Source organism: Rutidosis leptorrhynchoides, chromosome 4 (genome assembly GCF_046630445.1).
Source record: "Rutidosis leptorrhynchoides isolate AG116_Rl617_1_P2 chromosome 4, CSIRO_AGI_Rlap_v1, whole genome shotgun sequence".
NCBI classification, from domain to species: Eukaryota; Viridiplantae; Streptophyta; class Magnoliopsida; order Asterales; family Asteraceae; genus Rutidosis; species Rutidosis leptorrhynchoides.
In genome coordinates, this window is record NC_092336.1 from 527526563 (window position 1) to 527547733 (window position 21171).

A 21171-nucleotide genomic window follows, 5' to 3' on the forward strand; every position below is an offset into this window, starting at 1 on the left:
ATAATTCACTTTAATAATTCATACTTTAATAATTCACTTTAATAATTCATACTTTAATAATTCACTTTAATAATTCATATTTTAATAATTCACTTTAATAATTCATACTTTAATAATTCACTTTAATAATTCAAAAATCTATTATAAATAGAATTCAATAGGTTTCATTATTTCAGAGAAACTTGAAAATATATTTCTCTAAACTCTCTCAATCGAATTATATATATATATATATATATATATATATATATATATATATATATATATATATATATATATATATATATATTTACTTAGTATTATTTCAAGATATTATTAGTATACATAAAATACTACGACGGAGTTATATTCAGACGATTTCAAAATAAGTTTTCAAATGGGATAGAGCTAAGAAAATTATGGGTTATAGCTATGAAGGTTATGGGTATTGATCGAGAGTATTGCTCGTGAGGTCAACCTAACGTTTATCATTTTCGTTGCGTCTACGTACTTTCCTGCAATATTGAATCACAATATTGATACGTTCGTGAATCCGAGACAAACCCTGCACTTGTTCAGTGCCGTCATATACATAATTGCTACGAAATACAGTATTGTGAGTTTCATTTGCTCCCTTTTTATATATATTTTTGGGCTGAGAATACATGCGCTGATTTATAAATGTTTTACGAAATAGGCACAAGTACTAAAACTAATTCTATGTGGGTTTAAACCAGAAATATACCCTTAGCTTGGTAACATTAAACTACTTGTCTATGTACGGTAGGCGCGAATCCTAAAGATAGATCTAATGGGTCTGACAAACCCCATCCTGACTATGGGATGCTTTAGTACTTCGAGGTTATTTTAAACACACCTGATCTGGTGTACTTCAGAGGGTAAAACATGAACGTTAAGGCTTGTTACCGGGTGCCTACAACTTATAGAATACTTTTATACACTTGCGAGTGTACGGATATTTATAGAAACTGAAATCTTGTGGTCTATTACTATTACGGAAATGATGGATTATGATAAACTAATGAACTCACCAACCTTTTGGTTGACACTTTAAAGCATGTTTATTCTCAGGTATTAAAGAAATCTTTCGCTGTGCATTAGCTCATTTTAAGGATATTACTTGGAGTCATTCAAGACATACTTTGAAAGACGTTGCATTCGAGTCGTTGAGTTCATCAAGATTAATATTAAGTCAATTATAGTTGGATGTAATATGAAATGGTATGCATGCCGTCAATTTTTGATGTAAAGAAAGTTTGTCTTTTAAAAACAAATGCAATGTTTGTAAAACGTATCATATAGAGGTCAAATACCTCGCGATGTAATCAACTATTGTGAATCGTTTATAATCTATATGAACGGGTCCTTTCAGTTGGTATCAGAGCGGTGGTCTTAGCGAACCAGGTCTTGCATTAGTGTGTCTAACTGATAGTTGTTAAGATGCATTAGTGAGTCTGGACTTCGACCGTGTCTGCATGTCAAAAGTTTTGCTTATCATTTTTAGTCGGAAATCATCTACTTACCATCCTTCGGAAATTACCTGCTTATCATTCTTAAGTCTAGACGCGTTTTCCTACATTTATTGCATAATAGTGTATAGACGAATTCTTATCTTAGCATATCTGTTACTGTGAACTTTGACTGACATCTTTCAAAGATTCCTCCGTAATTTATGGGATTTTGGTATTATATATACATATGTAAATTATGTATTGAAGAATACCAAATCTAAATTCTACAATCTATTTCATACCAAAAAAATTCTTTCCCTGATCATACAAGATGGATCCCTCAACCAGTTCGAGTTCCTCGGATTCCGACAGCTATGCCGATATGAATTTCCACATGAGCTCCGAAAGCAGTGTGACCGGAATGGATCAACCAACTAGCCATCATCTATTCTGGATGAATTGGGGATGGGTTCGTAATCTACTTAACCATTGGAGACAAGAAGAAGGCGATCCCTTTCATCCACCACATTGCCCTCTTGGCAATGAACCTGAAACACTTACCGGCGAACCTGTCCGAAACACCATTTTCTCTCTCATTTCCAGAGTATCTCGTCATAATTGTATACTACACCAAATTCTAGATCTTATTTATCCGCTCGTCTGAACCGACAATCACCCCGGTGTAATAGAAGAAGTCAACGAGATTCGCGCTCGGGTAGTGGGCTTTGGAGAATATGGTGCAAAGGTTACAAACACCAGCAACAGCACCAGCAGCATAACCAGTACCACCATCAACAACATCAACAGTACCATTACCACCACCAACAACAACCGCATCGCAAACCTCAACTTCACAATCTGTCCCACGAGCATAGACGTCATACGCCATGTAGATAACAAGGAATACCACAACGATGAAGTATTGATTCATAACTTCATTGGGGAAACATTCTACGGCGATTATGTAATTTCTAAAGTTTAGAAATTATCTATCATAGCCTTAACCATAAATCAAATGAGTTTAATTTAATATTAACTCATTAAATCAATATTACATCTGAAGAAATATACACATATATATTTCCATAAAGACTGTAATAAAATTCTTTTGTACAAAATATTAATTGTGAAATTTTTTTTAACGGGTAGGTAATACCCGAGAGATATATAAATTCACAATTAATATGTTACATTCTTCGAATCTGATTCAGCAAATCATCCATTATACTCCCTACTTTCACAACAATATACATTTTTTTATAGAAATCAAAACAACCATACTCATTCAAAATCTAATTACATATTCTGACTTTGAAATCTCAGAATTCGATTCAAGATATAACCGAAATCATCACTCTTAGATTCCTACATCTTTCAAAACTATACTTTGACTTCAAAACTGTCCTAGAACCTCATTTCTATTCATGGAACTCACAAAAAATATTTGTATCATTCAAAATCTTAGAACATCATATGTATATTAACAATTACAATATGTGTTCAAACACTTCAAAATTCCTAAAGACATGCGAGATGATGATCCAACTGAAATGTCCCGTTCTTATTGATTAAAAACGTTCCATATTAATTGATTTCGTTGCGAGGTTTTGACCTCTATATGAGACGTTTTTCAAAGACTGCATTCATTTTAAAACAAACCATAACCTTTATTTTATCAATAAAGGTTTAAAAGTTTTATGTAGATTATCAAATAATGATAATCTAAAATATCCTGTTTACACACGACCATTACATAATGGTTTACAATACAAATATGTTACAACAAAATAAGTTTCTTGAATGCAGTTTTTACACAATATCATACAAGCATGGACTCCAAATCTCGTCCTTATTTAAGTATGCGACAGCGGAAGCTCTTAATAAACACCTGAGAATAAACATGCTTTAAAACGTCAACAAAAATGTTGGTGAGTTATAGGTTTAACCTATATATATCAAATCATAATAATAGACCACAAGATTTCATATTTCAATACACATCCCATACATAGAGATAAAAATCATTCATATGGTGAACACCTGGTAACCGACAATGACAAGATGCATATATAAGAATATCCCCATCATTCCGGGACACCCTTCGGATATGATATAAATTTCGAAGTACTAAAGCATCCGGTACTTTGGATGGGGTTTGTTAGGCCCAATAGATCTATCTTTAGGATTCGCGTCAATTAGGGTGTCTGTTCCCTAATTCTTAGATTACCAGACTTAATAAAAAGGGGCATATTCGATTTCGATAATTCAACCATAGAATGTAGTTTCACGTACTTGTGTCTATTTTGTAAATCATTTATAAAACCTGCATGTATTCTCATCCCAAAAATATTAGATTTTAAAAGTGGGACTATAACTCACTTTCACAGATTTTTACTTCGTCGGGAAGTAAGACTTGGCCACTGGTTGATTCACGAACCTATGACAATATATACATATATATCAAAGTATGTTCAAAATATATTTACAACACTTTTAATATATTTTGATGTTTTAAGTTTATTAAGTCAGCTGTCCTCGTTAGTAACCTACAACTAGTTGTCCACAGTTAGATGTACAGAAATAAATCGATTAATATTATCTTGAATCAATCCACGACCCAGTGTATACGTATCTCAGTATTGATCACAACTCAAACTATATATATTTTGGAATCAACCTCAACCCTGTATAGCTAACTCCAACATTCACATATAGAGTGTCTATGGTTGTTCCGAAATATATATAGATGTGTCGACATGATAGGTCGAAACATTGTATACGTGTCTATGGTATCTCAAGATTACATAATATACAATACAAGTTGATTAAGTTATGGTTGGAATAGATTTGTTACCAATTTTCACGTAGCTAAAATGAGAAAAATTATCCAATCTTGTTTTACCCATAACTTCTTCATTTTAAATCCGTTTTGAATGAATCAAATTGCTATTGTTTCATATTGAACTGTATTTTATGAATCTAAATAGAAAAAGTATAGGTTTATAGTCGGAAAAATAAGTTACAAGTCGTTTTTGTAAAGGTAGTCATTTCAGTCGAAAGAACGACGTCTAGATGACCATTTTAGAAAACATACTTCCACTTTGAGTTTAACCATAATTTTTGGATATAGTTTCATGTTCATAATAAAAATCATTTTCTCAGAATAACAACTTTTAAATCAAAGTTTATCATAGTTTTTAATTAACTAACCCAAAACAGCCCGCGGTGTTACTACGACGGCGTAAATCCGGTTTTACGGTGTTTTTCGTGTTTCCAGGTTTTAAATCATTAAGTTAGCATATCATATAGATATAGAACATGTGTTTAGTTAATTTTAAAAGTCAAGTTAGAAGGATTAACTTTTGTTTGCGAACAAGTTTAGAATTAACTAAACTATGTTCTAGTGATTACGAGTTTAAACCTTCGAATAAGATAGTTTTATATATATGAATCGAATGATGTTATGAACATCATTACTACCTCAAGTTTAGTAGGTAAACCTACTGGAAGTGACAAGAAATGATCTAGCTTCAAAGGATCTTGGATGGCTTGAAAGTTCTTGAAGTAGGATCATGACACAAAAACAAGTTCAAGTAAGATTTTTGCTCGAATTAAGATAGTTTATAGTTATAGAAATTGAATCAAAGTTTGAATATGAATATTACCTTGAATAAGAAAGATAACCTACTGTATATAACAAAGGTTTCTTGATCTTAGATGATTACTTGGAATGGATTAGAAAGCTTGGAAGTAAAATCGTAAACTTGAAGGGATTTTTGAAGTATTCTTGAAGTGTTCTTCCTATGATGATTATAGCTTGATTCTTGAAGTGATTTTTGATGAAGATGATGATTAACTACTGGAAAAATACGTTCATAATAGTGTGGGTGTGTTGAGAGAGAATTAGAAAGAGATTTGGAAGTGAAATGGAGTGAATGATGAGTGTTAATTGGTGAGTGGTGAGTGGGGTTAAAAGGAGTTCTAGTTAGTTGACTAGCTCATGGTAGAAGTTAAAATTGATTAGTCATACATGACATAATCAAGAGTGGAATCCCATGCTAGTTCCTATTGGTATATACCCATAGTAAGTACGTTTTGAAGCTGTGTATAATACGGGTAAGAATACGACTAGAATTCTTGATGAAAGAAAAGAATGGGAAAGTAACTGTAACCATTTTCGTTAAGTATGAGTGTTTTGATATATGTCTTGAAGTCTTCCAAAAGTATTTTAATACATCTAAATACACTACATGTATATACATTTTAACGGAGTCGTTAAGTCATCGTTAGTCGTTACATGTAAGTGTTGTTTTGAAACCTTTAAGTTAACGATCTCAATTAATGTTGTTAACCCATTGTTTATTATATCTAATGAGATGTTAAATTATTATATTATCATGATATTATGATATATTAATATATCTTAATATGATATATATACATTTAAATGTCGTTACAACGATAATCGTTACATATATGTCTCGTTTCGAAATCCTTAAGTTAGTAGTCTTGTTTATATGTATATAACTCATTGTTAATATACTTATGGAGATACTTACTTATCATAATCTCATGTTAACCATATGTATATCCATATATATATATCGTCAAGTCGTTTTTACAAGTTTTAACGTTCGTGAATCGCCGGTCAACTTGGGTGGTCAATTGTCTATATGAAACATATTTCAATTAATCAAGTCTTAACAAGTTTGATTGCTTAACATGTTGGAAACATTTAATCATGTAAATATCAATCTCAATTAATATATATAAACATGGAAAAGTTCGGGTCACTACAGTACCTACCCGTTAAATAAATTTCGTCCCGAAATTTTAAGCTGTTGAAGGTGTTGACGAATCTTCTGGAAATAGATGCGGGTATTTCTTCTTCATCTGATCTTCACGCTCCCAGGTGAACTCGGGTCCTCTACGAGCATTCCATCGAACCTTAACAATTGGTATCTTGTTTTGCTTAAGTCTTTTAACCTCACGATCCATTATTTCGACGGGTTCTTCGATGAATTGGAGTTTTTCATTGATTTGGATTTCATCTAACGGAATAGTGAGATCTTCTTTAGCAAAACATTTCTTCAAATTCGAGACGTGGAAAGTGTTATGTACAGCCGCGAGTTGTTGAGGTAACTCAAGTCGGTAAGCTACTGGTCCGACACGATCAATAATCTTGAATGGTCCAATATACCTTGGATTTAATTTCCCTCGTTTACCAAATCGAACAACGCCTTTCCAAGGTGCAACTTTAAGCATGACCATCTCTCCAATTTCAAATTCTATATCTTTTCTTTTAATGTCAGCGTAGCTCTTTTGTCGACTTTGGGCGGTTTTCAACCGTTGTTGAATTTGGATGATCTTCTCGGTAGTTTCTTGTATAATCTCCGGACCCGTAATCTGTCTATCCCCCACTTCACTCCAACAAATCGGAGACCTGCACTTTCTACCATAAAGTGCTTCAAACGGCGCCATCTCAATGCTTGAATGGTAGCTGTTGTTGTAGGAAAATTCTGCTAACGGTAGATGTCGATCCCAACTGTTTCCGAAATCAATAACACATGCTCGTAGCATGTCTTCAAGCGTTTGTATCGTCCTTTCGCTCTGCCCATCAGTTTGAGGATGATAGGCAGTACTCATGTCTAGACGAGTTCCTAATGCTTGCTGTAATGTCTGCCAGAATCTTGAAATAAATCTGCCATCCCTATCAGAGATAATAGAGATTGGTATTCCATGTCTGGAGACGACTTCCTTCAAATACAGTCGTGCTAACTTCTCCATCTTGTCATCTTCTCTTATTGGCAGAAAGTGTGCTGATTTGGTGAGACGATCAACTATTACCCAAATAGTATCAAAACCACTTGCAGTCCTTGGCAATTTAGTGATGAAATCCATGGTAATGTTTTCCCATTTCTATTCTGGGATTTCGGGTTGTTGAAGTAGACCTGATGGTTTCTGATGCTCAGCTTTGACCTTAGAACACGTCAAACATTCTCCTACATATTTAGCAACATCGGCTTTCATACCCGGCCACCAAAAATGTTTCTTGAGATCCTTGTACATCTTCCCCGTTCCAGGATGTATTGAGTATCTGGTTTTATGAGCTTCTCTAAGTACCATTTCTCTCATATCTCCAAATCTTGGTACCCAAATCCTTTCAGCCCTATACCGGGTTCCGTCTTCCCGAATATTAAGATGCTTCTCCGATCCTTTGGGTATTTCATCCTTTAAATTTCCTTCTTTTAAAACTCCTTGTTGCGCCTCCTTTATTTGAGTAGTAAGGTTATTATGAATCATTATATTCATAGATTTTACTCGAATGGGTTCTCTGTCCTTCCTGCTCAAGGCATCGGCTACCACATTTGCCTTTCCCGGGTGGTAACGAATCTCAAAGTCGTAATCATTCAATAATTCAATCCACCTACGCTGCCTCATATTCAGTTGTTTCTGATTAAATATGTGTTGAAGACTTTTGTGGTCGGTATATATAATACTTTTGACCCCATATAAGTAGTGCCTCCAAGTCTTTAATGCAAAAACAACCGCGCCTAATTCCAAATCATGCGTCGTATAATTTTGTTCGTGAATCTTCAATTGTCTAGACGCATAAGCAATCACCTTCGTTCGTTGCATTAATACACAACCGAGACCTTGCTTTGATGCGTCACAATAAATCACAAAATCATCATTCCCTTCAGGCAATGACAATATAGGTGCCGTAGTTAGCTTTTTCTTCAATAACTGAAACGCTTTCTCTTGTTCATCATTCCATTCAAATTTCTTCCCTTTATGCGTTAATGCAGTCAAGGGTTTTGCTATTCTGGAAAAGTCTTGGATGAACCTTCTGTAGTAACCAGCTAGTCCTAAAAACTGGCGTATGTGTTTCGGAGTTTTCGGGGTTTCCCACTTTTCAACAGTTTCTATCTTTGCCGGATCCACCTTAATACCTTCTTTGTTCACTATGTGACCGAGGAATTGAACTTCTTCCAACCAAAATGCACACTTTGAAAACTTAGCGTACAATTCTTCCTTCCTCAATACTTCTAACACCTTTCTCAAATGTTCACCGTGTTCTTGGTCATTCTTTGAGTAAATAAGTATGTCATCAATGAAAACAATGACAAACTTGTCAAGGTATGGTCCACACACTCGGTTCATAAGGTCCATGAACACAGCTGGTGCATTAGTTAAACCAAACGGCATGACCATAAACTCGTAATGACCGTAACGTGTTCTGAAAGCAGTCTTTGGAATATCATCTTCTTTCACCCGCATTTGATGATACCCGGAACGTAAGTCAATCTTTGAATAAACAGACGAGCCTTGTAGTTGATCAAATAAGTCGTCGATTCTCGGTAGTGGGTAGCGGTTCTTGATGGTAAGTTTGTTCAACTCTCGGTAGTCGATACACAACCTGAATGTACCATCTTTCTTCTTGACAAACAAAACAGGAGCTCCCCACGGTGATGTGCTTGGTCGAATGAAACCACGCTCTAAAAGTTCTTGTAATTGGCTTTGCAGTTCTTTCATCTCGCTGGGTGCGAGTCTGTAAGGAGCACGAGCTATTGGTGCAGCTCCTGGTACAAGATCTATTTGAAATTCAACGGATCGCTGTGGGGGTAATCCCGGTAATTCTTTCGGAAATACTTCGGGAAATTCTTTTGCAATGGGAACATCATTGATGCTCTTTTCTTCAGTTTGTACTTTCTCGACGTGTGCTAGAACAGCATAGCAACCTTTTCTTATTAGTTTTTGTGCCTTCAAATTACTAATAAGATGTAGCTTCGTGTTGCCCTTTTCTCCGTACACCATTAAGGGTTTTCCTTTTTCTCGTATAATGCGAATTGCATTTTTGTAACAAACAATCTCTGCTTTCACTTCTTTCAACCAGTCCATACCGATTATCACATCAAAACTCCCTAACTCTACTGGTATCAAATCAATCTTAAATGTTTCGCTAACCAGTTTAATTTCTCGATTCCGACATATATTATCTGCTGAAATTAATTTACCATTTGCTAATTCGAGTAAAAATTTACTATCCAAAGGCGTCAATGGACAACTTAATTTAGCACAAAAATCTCTACTCATATAGCTTCTATCCGCACCCGAATCAAATAAAACGTAAGCAGATTTATTGTCAATAAGAAACGTACCCGTAACAAGCTCCGGGTCTTCCTGTGCCTCTGCCGCATTAATATTGAAAACTCTTCCGCGGCCTTGTCCATTCGTGTTCTCCTGGTTCAGGCAATTTCTAATAATGTGGCCCGGTTTTCCACATTTATAACAAACTACATTGGCATAACTTGCTCCGACACTACTTGCTCCGCCATTACTTGTTCCGACACCATTTGTTCCTTTCGTTCTGTTAACCCCTGATCCGTAGACATCACACTTCGCCGCGCTATGACCATTTCTTTTACACTTGTTGCAAAATTTGGTGCAGAACCCCGAGTGATACTTTTCACACCTTTGGCATAGCTGCTTCTGATTGTTGTTATTGTTGCGGTTATTATTGTTGTTAAGATGATTGTTGTGGTTGTTGTTGTTGTTGTTGTTGTTGTTGGGCCGTTTGTTGTAGTTGCGATTGATGTTGCGATTGTTAGGATAGTTGTTGCGATTATTGTTATAATTGCTGTTGTTATTGTATTGGTGATTCTTATCACCGTTTTCCTCCCACTTTCTTTTGACTTGCTTCACATTGGCCTCTTCAGCAGTCTGTTCTTTAATTCTTTCTTCAATCTGGTTCACTAGTTTGTGAGCCATTCTACATGCCTGTTGTATGGAGGCGGGCTCGTGTGAACTTATATCTTCTTGGATTCTTTCTGGTAATCCTTTCACAAACGCGTCGATCTTCTCTTCCTCATCTTCGAATGCTCCCGGACACAATAGGCACAATTCTGTGAATCGTCTTTCATACGTGGTAATATCAAATCCTTGGTTTCGTAACCCTCTAAGTTCTGTCTTGAGCTTATTGACCTCGGTTCTGGGACGGTACTTCTCGTTCGTCAAGTGCTTGAATGCTGACCACGGTAGTGCGTACGCATCATCTTGTCCCACTTGCTCTAGATAGGTATTCCACCATGTTAACGCAGAACCTGTAAAGGTATGCGTAGCGTACTTCACTTTGTCCTCTTCAGTACACTTACTTATGGCAAACACCGATTCGACCTTCTCGGTCCACCGTTTCAATCCGATCGGTCCTTCGGTTCCATCAAATTCCAAAGGTTTGCAGGCAGTGAATTCTTTGTAGGTGCATCCTACACGATTTCCTGTACTGCCAGATCCAAGGTTATTGTTGGTATATAGCGCAGCCTGTACTGCAGCTATGTTTGAAGCTAGAAAAGTACGGAATTCCTCTTCATTCATATTCACGGTGTGTCGAGTAGTCGGTGCCATTTCCTTCAAAATAGTTAAATGGAACAAGTTAATCATACAGAATATTAAGAGTAGTTAATAGTATTTTGTAGCATAATATGAACTCATTTATAAAAGCTTTTTCTTCATATTAGCGTTTTATAAGTTTAAATTCGGGTAGTACCTACCCGTTAAGTTCATACTTAGTAGCTAATATACAATTCAACTACTACAATTCTATATGAAAAACTGATTGTAATAATATTTCGCGTTCAAACTTTTACACAATATTTTACAAACTTACAATACCGCTTATTTTACATATAGCATGAAATATAGCACACAATAAATTTGATACAAGATGGTTGTGAAGATAATTCTAGCTAGTACACAAGTCGTTCAGCAAAGGCAATAAAGACACGTAATTCATACGTCCAGAAACAAGTCATGCATTCTGGTTTTACTAGGATTACTTCCCATCCTTGGTCTTGTGGAACATAACCGTTATGGCTGTTGATAAGACAGCGTGTTGTAACGTCGTCAAAGGGACGAGGGTTACGTAATGACCAACAGTCTCGTAATAACCTAAAAACCTCATTTCTTACCCCAATTACCGACTCCGTCACTTGAGGGAACGTTTTGTTTAATAGTTGTAGCCCGATGTTCTTGTTCTCACTTTGGTGAGAAGCGAACATTACTAACCCGTAAGCATAACATGCTTCTTTATGTTGCATGTTAGCCGCTTTTTCTAAATCACGAAGTCCTATATTTGGATATACTGAGTCAAAATAATTTCTTAACCCGTTGCGTAAAATAGCATTTGGGTTCCCCGCAATATATGCGTCAAAGTAAACACATCGTAACTTATGGATTTCCCAATGTGATATCCCCCATCTTCCGAACGAAAGCCTTTTATAAACCAAATCATTCTTGGAACGTTCTTCGAATGTCTTACAAACTGATCTCGCCTTAAATAGTTGTGCCGAGGAATTCTGACCGACTCTAGACAAGATTTCATCAATCATGTCTCCGGATAGGTCTCTTAAAATATTGGGTTGTCTATCCATTTTGTGTTTTTATACTGTAAAATAGACAAGAGTTAGATTCATAAAAAAATACTTATTAATACAAGCAATTTTTACATATATCATAAAGCATAAGCACACTATATTACATATATTACACCACACGAATACAACTATCTTATTCCGACTCGCTTGTTTCTTCTTCTTTGGTTTTGGTTCGTTTTCCCAAGTTTCTAGGGATATATGATGTTCCCCTAATACGAGCCGTTATTTTCCACATTGGTTTAGAAAAACCTGGTGGTTTAGAGGTTCCCGGGTCATTGTTACAACTTAAGGACTTCGGGGGTTGACGATACATATAAAGTTCATCGGGGTTGGAATTAGATTTCTCTATTTTTATGCCCTTTCCATTATTATTTTCTTTTGCCTTTTTAAATTCAGTTGGGGTAATTTCTATAACATCATCGGAATTCTCGTCGGAATCCGATTCATCGGAGAATTGGTAATCCTCCCAATATTTTGCTTCCTTAGCGGAAACACCATTGACCATAATTAACCTTGGTCGGTTGGTTGAGGATTTTCTTTTACTTAACCGTTTTATTATTTCCCCCACCGGTTCTATTTCTTCATCCGGTTCCGATTCTTCTTCCGATTCCGATTCTTCTTCTGGTTCCGACTCTTCTTCCGGTTCCTCTTCGGGAACTTGTGAATCAGTCCACGAATCATTCCAATTTACATTTGACTCTTCATTATTATTAGGTGAGTCAATGGGACTTGTTCTAGAGGTAGACATCTATCACATAATATCAAACGCGTTAAGAGATTAATATATCACATAATATTCACATGTTAAAAATATATAGTTTCCAACAAAATTTGTTACGCAATCATTTTTCAAGTAAACACGGTCGAAGTCCAGACTCACTAATGCATCCTAACAAACTACATAAGACACACTAATGCAAAATTCTGGTTCTCTAAGACCAACGCTCTGATACCAACTGAAATGTCCCGTTCTTATTGATTAAAAACGTTCCATATTAATTGATTTCGTTGCGAGGTTTTGACCTCTATATGAGACGTTTTTCAAAGACTGCATTCATTTTAAAACAAACCATAACCTTTATTTCATCAATAAAGGTTTAAAAGTTTTATGTAGATTATCAAATAATGATAATCTAAAATATCCTGTTTACACACGACCATTACATAATGGTTTACAATACAAATATGTTACAACAAAATAAGTTTCTTGAATGCAGTTTTTACACAATATCATACAAGCATGGACTCCAAATCTCGTCCTTATTTAAGTATGCGACAGCGGAAGCTCTTAATAAACACCTGAGAATAAACATGCTTTAAAACGTCAACAAAAATGTTGGTGAGTTATAGGTTTAACCTATATATATCAAATCATAATAATAGACCACAAGATTTCATATTTCAATACACATCCCATACATAGAGATAAAAATCATTCATATGGTGAACACCTGGTAACCGACAATGACAAGATGCATATATAAGAATATCCCCATCATTCCGGGACACCCTTCGGATATGATATAAATTTCGAAGTACTAAAGCATCCGGTACTTTGGATGGGGTTTGTTAGGCCCAATAGATCTATCTTTAGGATTCGCGTCAATTAGGGTGTCTGTTCCCTAATTCTTAGATTACCAGACTTAATAAAAAGGGGCATATTCGATTTCGATAATTCAACCATAGAATGTAGTTTCACGTACTTGTGTCTATTTTGTAAATCATTTATAAAACCTGCATGTATTCTCATCCCAAAAATATTAGATTTTAAAAGTGGGACTATAACTCACTTTCACAGATTTTTACTTCGTCGGGAAGTAAGACTTGGCCACTGGTTGATTCACGAACCTATGACAATATATACATATATATCAAAGTATGTTCAAAATATATTTACAACACTTTTAATATATTTTGATGTTTTAAGTTTATTAAGTCAGCTGTCCTCGTTAGTAACCTACAACTAGTTGTCCACAGTTAGATGTACAGAAATAAATCGATTAATATTATCTTGAATCAATCCACGACCCAGTGTATACGTATCTCAGTATTGATCACAACTCAAACTATATATATTTTGGAATCAACCTCAACCCTGTATAGCTAACTCCAACATTCACATATAGAGTGTCTATGGTTGTTCCGAAATATATATAGATGTGTCGACATGATAGGTCGAAACATTGTATACGTGTCTATGGTATCTCAAGATTACATAATATACAATACAAGTTGATTAAGTTATGGTTGGAATAGATTTGTTACCAATTTTCACGTAGCTAAAATGAGAAAAATTATCCAATCTTGTTTTACCCATAACTTCTTCATTTTAAATCCGTTTTGAATGAATCAAATTGCTATTGTTTCATATTGAATTGTATTTTATGAATCTAAATAGAAAAAGTATAGGTTTATAGTCAGAAAAATAAGTTACAAGTCGTTTTTGTAAAGGTAGTCATTTCAGTCGAAAGAACGACGTCTAGATGACCATTTTAGAAAACATACTTCCACTTTGAGTTTAACCATAATTTTTGGATATAGTTTCATGTTCATAATAAAAATCATTTTCTCAGAATAACAACTTTTAAATCAAAGTTTATCATAGTTTTTAATTAACTAACCCAAAACAGCCCGCGGTGTTACTACGACGGCGTAAATCCGGTTTTACGGTGTTTTTCGTGTTTCCAGGTTTTAAATCATTAAGTTAGCATATCATATAGATATAGAACATGTGTTTAGTTAATTTTAAAAGTCAAGTTAGAAGGATTAACTTTTGTTTGCGAACAAGTTTAGAATTAACTAAACTATGTTCTAGTGATTACGAGTTTAAACCTTCGAATAAGATAGTTTTATATATATGAATCGAATGATGTTATGAACATCATTACTACCTCAAGTTTAGTAGGTAAACCTACTGGAAGTGACAAGAAATGATCTAGCTTCAAAGGATCTTGGATGGCTTGAAAGTTCTTGAAGTAGGATCATGACACAAAAACAAGTTCAAGTAAGATTTTTGCTCGAATTAAGATAGTTTATAGTTATAGAAATTGAATCAAAGTTTGAATATGAATATTACCTTGAATAAGAAAGATAACCTACTGTATATAACAAAGGTTTCTTGATCTTAGATGATTACTTGGAATGGATTAGAAAGCTTGGAAGTAAAATCGTAAACTTGAAGGGATTTTTGAAGTATTCTTGAAGTGTTCTTCCTATGATGATTATAGCTTGATTCTTGAAGTGATTTTTGATGAAGATGATGATTAACTACTGGAAAAATACGTTCATAATAGTGTGGGTGTGTTGAGAGAGAATTAGAAAGAGATTTGGAAGTGAAATGGAGTGAATGATGAGTGTTAATTGGTGAGTGGTGAGTGGGGTTAAAAGGAGTTCTAGTTAGTTGACTAGCTCATGGTAGAAGTTAAAATTGATTAGTCATACATGACATAATCAAGAGTGGAATCTCATGCTAGTTCCTATTGGTATATACCCATAGTAAGTACGTTTTGAAGCTGTGTATAATACGGGTAAGAATACGACTAGAATTCTTGATGAAAGAAAAGAATGGGAAAGTAACTGTAACCATTTTCGTTAAGTATGAGTGTTTTGATATATGTCTTGAAGTCTTCCAAAAGTATTTTAATACATCTAAATACACTACATGTATATACATTTTAACGGAGTCGTTAAGTCATCGTTAGTCGTTACATGTAAGTGTTGTTTTGAAACCTTTAAGTTAACGATCTCAATTAATGTTGTTAACCCATTGTTTATTATATCTAATGAGATGTTAAATTATTATATTATCATGATATTATGATATATTAATATATCTTAATATGATATATATACATTTAAATGTCGTTACAACGATAATCGTTACATATATGTCTCGTTTCGAAATCCTTAAGTTAGTAGTCTTGTTTATATGTATATAACTCATTGTTAATATACTTATGGAGATACTTACTTATCATAATCTCATGTTAACCATATGTATATCCATATATATATATCGTCAAGTCGTTTTTACAAGTTTTAACGTTCGTGAATCGCCGGTCAACTTGGGTGGTCAATTGTCTATATGAAACATATTTCAATTAATCAAGTCTTAACAAGTTTGATTGCTTAACATGTTGGAAACATTTAATCATGTAAATATCAATCTCAATTAATATATATAAACATGGAAAAGTTCGGGTCACTACACCAACCACATATTACCCACTGTCATGCATCTGAAAAGCTCTCGAAACCAAAGTTATAGTTTAACACGTATCCGTGTCAGATCCTTTGATATTTATTACCAAATATAATTTTTCAATCTCTTTCCAAAATAGACAGTTTTGTCACAGCTCCAGCAAATCACCTTCATTTGTTTATACGAATAAACCTTATTATAACAATTACCCCTTCATCATTGTTATCGGGGAACCTTTCATATCTCGCCACATTAGCAGTAAACTTATCAACAACTTCATTAACCTTCGACTTAAGCCTCTCCGAAAAGCCACTATACTTATTCATTAAAACCCCATCATGTACTCACCTACATCCTGTAACAATAATTGTCACACCAACTACTGGGAATTAACAATCAGTATTTTGAATTTCACGACAATTTTACGTCAAAAGTTATACATATAACGTCTATCTCCTAGACTTACATACTTCGAATGTGAATTTTCTGAAAAACATCCCAAACTATGAACTAGTTCTCCGAAATTGGAAAAATGCTGATGAAGCAGCAAAAACTGTAAACGACTTTAACAGTCAAAAGTTTGATGATAAAGAATAGTATGGTGGTAAAGCTGAGAAAAAGAGAAGGTTTGAAACTGGAAAACGGATTGAGCAGACCATGAAGGAGGCTGTGGACAAATCACAAAGACTAAACCTGCCTTCAAAGGATCCAAATGATTCAGTGTCTACTAAAATCGTTAGCAAACAACTTACTTCTTATTTTAAACCTTCACAGACAAATCTTCTTCATCATCCATATTATCGTATCTTTTATTATAATATCTTCGATATTCCTGAAGATATTTTCACAACTATTCTTATCCAAAATCTTTTATCTCTTCGCAATATCTGCGTTACAACATAAAAAGAAACTTTGTTAGTTTCTAAATTCTAAAAAAAAAAAATATTTGAATTTAAAATAGGAATGTTTTTGAAGTAGTGTTGGGAATTGAAGCATGAGTTAGTATAATATAATGACACTTGATCAACGTGATTATATTACAGTAAGTCATGCTGAGTTTCTAATGGAACGTGATGATTCACAGAACATACCGTCATCATGTACTGTTTACACGACTCTTACATTTTACCCAATTTCCAAACATATTAAGAACATATCATCTTGATAGCTCTATATTTTCGGATATTCTGGTAATTTGCCAAATCAAGATCGTGCCATTAAGATTTTCTTCTTGGAACATTAACTATGTTCATCCAAAAATTAATATCTATGAATTCTGGACCATTATCCGCTTGACTTAAGGTCGGGAATAAAAAACGAAAGCATGAAGCTCCGAAATATAATGGAGAATATAAAGCCCGATAACAATCCTGAAATTACAAACCGTGTATATCAATGCGTATAGCAATATAAAGACACGGGAGAATAAAAAACACAATAACCCCAAGGTAATGGTAGAAGAAAATAACTTCCTCCGGTGGTAGATGAAAAAGAAGAATGACAGATATGAAAGTTAAGAGTATATCAAGAATCAATACTGGATGAAGCATATTAACGAATGCTTTAAAGTATGAATTGGGGAGAAAGACTAGAAGGTGTGAGCTGTGGAAATAAAGAAACGAAGGGGGTGGAATTATAGTAAAATATCAGACAGAGAAATCGAGACAGATTATCGCATTTAATCAAAGAAGATCCTGATTTCCTTAATCTCCGAAGAACCAAATCTTATTGCAAAGATTTTCTTTAAATCCCATGAATTCCGAAAATCAATCATAACTACGTCATCGGTTAAAACGAATATACGTTTACTCATTTCACTCTCTTGCGATAGCTTCACTTATACTCTTCGCGTAATCAAATTGTTTTATCTATATTACTCAATGATGATAAAACTCTATTTATCAACTCATATTCGTCATGAAAACATTTTTATAGTTAGCCATGACGACCTCGATCAAATTTCGGGACAAAATTTCTTTAACGGGTAGGTACTGTGACGACCCGGAAATTTCCGACCAAATTTAAACTTAACCTTTATATGTTTCCGACACGATAAGCAGAATTTGTAATGTTGAATCTCAAAAAGTTTGGAACTACATTCATGTAATCAATTACCCTTTGACCGTGTTCGACGATTCACGAACAATTATGTGTATATAGATATGTATATATAATATATAATATTAACTGAAAACATTAACAAAGTATTAGATATATGATACTTTACATGAACATATTTGTTTCGATATATTTATCGACAGAATTAAGAGATAATATCAAATAATTGAATTATCAGATACATTATGATATGATTACGGGCCTATGTTATGAGGTCCGCTGTGATTTAAGAAATCTATTCTTTTTGACAACTCAATACTTAACCAGTATGATAAAGATAACGATATTTATATTTTATTTTATTAAACATATAAAACGATTTAAATTAATATTATATATATTTTTTTATACGCGTATTATACGTACATAGTTTTATACTTTTACTATACTTTAACTTTACCTTTACTTTACTTTAACTTTAATAATTCATACTTTAATAATTCACTTTAATAATTCATACTTTAATAATTCACTTTAATAATTCATACTTTAATAATTCACTTTAATAATTCATACTTTAATAATTCACTTTAATAATTCATACTTTAATAATTCACTTTAATAATTCAAAAATCTATTATAAATAGAATTCAATAGGTTTCATTATTTCAGAGAAACTTGAAAATATATTTCTCTAAACTCTCTCAATCGAATTTTATATATATATATATATATATATATATATATATATATATATATATATATATATATATATATATATATATATATATATATATATATTTACTTAGTATTATTTCAAGATATTATTAGTATACATAAAATACTACGACGGAGTTATATTCAGACGATTTCAAAATAAGTTTTCAAATGGGATAGAGCTAAGGAAATTATGGGTTATAGCTATGAAGGTTATGGGTATTGATCGAGAGTATTGCTCGTGAGGTCAACCTAACGTTTATCATTTTCGTTGCGTCTACGTACTTTCCTGCAATATTGAATCACAATATTGATACGTTCGTGAATCCGAGACAAACCCTGCACTTGTTCAGTGCCGTCATATACATAATTGCTACGAAATACAGTATTGTGAGTTTCATTTGCTCCCTTTTTATATATATTTTTGGGCTGAGAATACATGCGCTGATTTATAAATGTTTTACGAAATAGGCACAAGTACTAAAACTAATTCTATGTGGGTTTAAACCAGAAATATACCCTTAGCTTGGTAACATTAAACTACTTGTCTATGTACGGTAGGCGCGAATCCTAAAGATAGATCTAATGGGTCTGACAAACCCCATCCTGACTATGGGATGCTTTAGTACTTCGAGGTTATTTTAAACACACCTGATCTGGTGTACTTCAGAGGGTAAAACATGAACGTTAAGGCTTGTTACCGGGTGCCTACAACTTATAGAATACTTTTATACACTTGCGAGTGTACGGATATTTATAGAAACTGAAATCTTGTGGTCTATTACTATTACGGAAATGATGGATTATGATAAACTAATGAACTCACCAACCTTTTGGTTGACACTTTAAAGCATGTTTATTCTCAGGTATTAAAGAAATCTTTCGCTGTGCATTATGTAACGACCCTGGTTTTTCCAACGTTATTTATTAATAATTATTATTATTAATACGCTTGATTAAACGAATGTATGTTATTACATTTACATGTTGCTTTAATTGCCCGTACTTGAACTTTAAATGGCCCGGAACGTCTCTGCGACACACGAAACTTCACGAATAATATATTTAAATATTATTTGCATTCATGATTAAGTTTTATTAATCATTTTAATTAACTAAAGCTATTAGTTAGTTACTTGGGCTTAAGTTGGACTTTTGGTGGACTTACATGTTACTTGCATACAACTTGGGCTTTATACATGTACATGGACTTATGAGAGCCCACCCTACTTATTAGTTGGACATTATTAGCCCACTTAAGCTTGTAAGTATTACTTGTGAATGGAACTAGATAGTTAACTTCCATTTGGAATCTTGTTGCACATAATCCCCATGAACCACCTTCTAAAATCCACCTTTTGTAAACTTTACAAGCTAGTGACCAACAAGCAACACCCTTCCCCCTCCCAAGCCCCAAAACCGTCGGCCCTCTTGAAGAGTAGGGGTGTTCAAATCTTTTTTTTACACTACTTACTTACTTGCATTCTCACTTCTTCTCTCACACATTCAAACACCACTCCAAACTCTCTCAATTTTCTCTCTTCTCTCTTGTAAGTATTAAACTTTTCTTCTTCCTTTTGGCTTGCAAAAACCGAATTCCATAAGATTCATCATCATCATTCAAGTTGCTTACTACTTGTTAATTATTGTTTGTTGTTCAAAGATCAAACTTATTAGTTTGCATCTTCTTAGATCTTGGTTACTTACAACTTCTTTTGTTTATGAAGTACCAAGAACATAAAAGAATCTAAACTCTCTAGTTTATGGTTCTACTTTACTTGTTTTCAAGATTTAAAGTTTATAATCTTCATATTGTTACTTGTGCTCTTGTTTGTTGTATGTTACTAGAATACCACCTTCATGGTTGGTTTAGGCTTATCATTCATCTTTCTTTATTTTGTATGTTGTTCAATTTACTCTTTGTTAGTTGTTTACTACACACTTGAACAAGAACATGAAACCAACAAGAGCTTACACTTTGGTGCAAGTATCATGGATCCAACACTTGGTTGTGATCTTTCTTAGTGTTCATGAACTTGTTCATAAACTTACATGTAACCTTGGTTCATCAAACACCTACAACACTTGCACTTGAGTTATGATGGACAAACCTTGGTCAAAACGATGTTAACACATCAACGAGTTGTACACTTGAAGCTATACGCATCAAGGATGAGAACCATGATGAGCATCAAGCACCAAGACACCGGAACTCACCTAAAACCCACTGTTTCTGTCCAAAAGTTTCTGTTCAGCTATTTCTGGAACAGACCAGTAGACCTGGGCTGTTCTAACCTTGATTTTTAGATAG